Genomic DNA, 3,240 nt, shown 5'->3' on the forward strand with positions numbered 1-3,240 from the left:
TTAATATAATTATATACAACTCCAAAAAAATGGGGGATACTATCTTGACTGCAGGCAATACACCAACTGTGTTGCTTTAATTGCATTATTTAACTCAATCAATAAGAGGAGAGGAAAATGAATTAAGCAATAGCAGAATGAGACCTAAGTAGTATTTGCTTAGCTGAAAATTCTACAATACCTATGAGCCTGATGTTATACGACACAAAATTAGAAATAATTGTTTCTGGAAAATCAGTGCTTCTCAAAACCACTGAAATTCTCAGGACTTACCTAGTTTTGCCAGTCACTGCTGTTTCCTACAGCCCACTATAGGAGAGAACTTCCCCCCATTGTCTGGAGCTAGTTCTGAAATAGGAAGGGGGGATTTTTGAAAGTACAGTACAAAAGTATGAAACTCATCTTTGTGGCCAAAGACCTAAGTCTGATGATGACTATTGGTCTCTGTCATGTTTCTAAGATCAGACGCCCAGTCTGTAGCCATGTTCTTACAGTTTCCTGACTTTATTTGCCTACACATCTCCTTCAGACTGCATTGTATTCTATTGTCTAGAGCCATTTATGTCCACTCCCCTGTCTTGGCTCTTTGCTACTTTCATTAAGGAATTTAGTTCCAGATGGTTAATCTTTCTAAATTATCTTGACCCATTTAAGAAGTTCATGCCTAGGGGCGCCTGGGTGGCACAACGGTTAAGCTTCTGCCTTCAGCTCAGGGAGTGATCCTGGTGTTGTGGGATCGAGCCCCACATCAGGCTCCTCCGCTATGAGCCTGCTTCTTTCTCTCCCACTCCCCCTGCTTGTGTTCCCTCTCTCGCTGGCTGTCTCTATCTCTGTCGAATAAATAAATAAAATCTTTAAAAAAAAAAAAAGAAGTTCATGCCTAGACATATGCTGACAGAGACAGAAAGGATGTTGAAAATGATATAGTACTAAATGTGGTAGACATAGTTTTGACTGTCACCTATCTTGCTTCCAATTTTTATTTCTTAATTTTTTTTTAAGTATAGTTGTGAAAAATGTTCCATTGGTTTCAGGTGCACAGTATAGTGATTCAACTTCTCTACATGCTATGCAATGCTCTTGCTTCCAATATTTGTGTGTATGTTTATTGCCCCAGTCATACACGAGGCATCTTCCTTCCCCATCATGGCAGACATGAGGCCCAAGCTGGCCAGAGGGCCGCTGTCTGCTTCAACCCAACCATTTGTCCAGGGAAATTCACATGATCAAGAATCAGGATCTTCCCTGTGGACGCCAAGGGGTTGCAGTCTCTGCTTCCGAGATCTTAAGCTGTAAGGACCAAGTAAATCTAAAGAAGATGGAGGTCACCCTTAACAAAAACATTAGAAGCCTTCCTGCAACATTCGGGCAACACAGAGGAAGCCCCGCTCAGCTGAGAGAGAACTAGAAAGACTTCTCAAAGCAGTCTTGTGTCTCTGAGCATTGCAATCAGGAGAATCCAAACAGTTCCATTTCTTTCTAAGGTGAATTTGAATAGATTTCTCCCCCACCCCTCTCTCCCACAGTATCTCTGGAAGTGACAGTGTCTCCTCAATGATTCTCACCTCCATCGGTCAATCCTTCTGGAGTCCAAGTTACTATCTTGTGGCTTCTTCCTCAAGATTCAGCCCCTTCAACCCAGGGTACATCTTCCACCTTTAATTTCTGCTTTGCTTCACTTCTTCCTGTTTTTAGCTCTTCCAGTAAATATACAAAGTGTATCAATTCTATGAAGTCAGCTGGCACTTTGTTCCATATGGCGCCTGACCAATAAAAAGCAAGATATCTACTCCAAAGTGGTTTCTCAGGAAGTAGGAAAAGTAGATGTATGGAGTCTTCTGAATCAGATTTATAAGTTTTCTACATTTTCTTAAGAGTCATTTCATACCAAGTCAAATTATCTAAAGAAAGCACACACTTATGATTTGACAGTGTGGGTACAGGTTACATTCCTGATGTTTGCGCAAGGTCTTAGATCCATATACCATATTTGACAAGAACAGACCACAAACCTTATACTAAGGTTTAAATATCTCATTAAAAAAAAAAAAGTGGGAAATTTGATTCACTCATGAGCACCAAGGCAGAAACAAAAGCACAATTTCTTAAACAAATGAATGCCTCCAACAGAGAGATGCTACAAGATTCTAATTAGATGTGTTGAAATTCTTCTTTCTTAGAGTCAGACCAATCATTCCATTATTTTCTATGACATGATAGAAAATGAAAAAAAACATAATTCATGGAAGTTGGTAGTTGGCATTTAAAAATTACTTTTTATTGTCATTTATGTAATACATATAAATCAGGAGAAAATTATTGAAATTGTAACATGTTTTTATGTTACAGATGCATTTTAAATGCTATCAATTTCTAGGGGTTGCAGCAGCTCTGGTGGGGGGAGGAGTGGCAGCAGCCAGGCAGCCCAGTTTCCAGAAGGCTCTGGGCGCCCCTGCTTGTCCACCAGGATGTCCAAGAGGAAGGTTAGCTCCGCAGAGGGGGTGGTGAAGGAGGAGCCCAAGAGATGGTAGGCAAGATTATCAGCTAAACCTGCTCCTGCAAAATGTGAAAATGAACCCAAAAAAGGCAACAGGAAAGGATTAATCTTCAGACAAAAAAGTGCAAACAAAGGGGGAAAGGGAAGCAAAGAGAAAACAGGCTAAAGTGGCTGATCAAGAAATGAAAGACTTACCTGCAGAAAATGGAAAAACTAAAAATGGGGAGAGCCCAGCCTCTGATGAAGCAGGAGAAAAAGAAGCCATATGATTAGTATCACATACCAGGTCTTATCAGTGTGGTCCCTGTCTCCCCTCTTGTACAATCCAGAGGAATATTTTTATCAACTATTTTGTAAATGCAAATTTTTAAGTAGCTTTAAAAACACTTTTAAGAAAGAGGGAATCCCAACTCATCCCATTTTCATCCGTTTTTTAAGTGTAAATACTTTTTTTTTTTAAGAGGTGAAATCATTTCCTGGTTGTTTATTAATTTTATTTTTTGGTACAACCAGAAAATAGCGGGATATTGAATGTGGGAGGCCTTGATTGTCTTGGGTGTCAGCTCCACACTCCATAGATGGGGTAGTTTTTCTATCCTATAATACCAAGCATACTAAATGGCAGTTTGGAGTCAGTTGTGCATTTAATATGTCTTGAATATTTTAAATTACTTCTAGCCCCATATTGGTTTTGGTAGGATTGTTTGCTAAAGAAAACCACTGCTAGATCTTGACTCTCCCTG

General features: G+C 39.6%; 1 pseudogene; it reads left to right on the forward strand.

The window, feature by feature from the left end:
- Positions 1 to 2,468: 2,468 nt before the first annotated feature.
- On the forward strand, positions 2,469 to 2,766 carry LOC103676940 (annotated as a pseudogene).
- Positions 2,767 to 3,240: the final 474 nt, after the last annotated feature.

Source organism: Ursus maritimus, unplaced genomic scaffold, assembly GCF_017311325.1.
Source record: "Ursus maritimus isolate PB19 unplaced genomic scaffold, ASM1731132v1 scaffold_28, whole genome shotgun sequence".
Taxonomy (NCBI): Eukaryota; Metazoa; Chordata; class Mammalia; order Carnivora; family Ursidae; genus Ursus; species Ursus maritimus.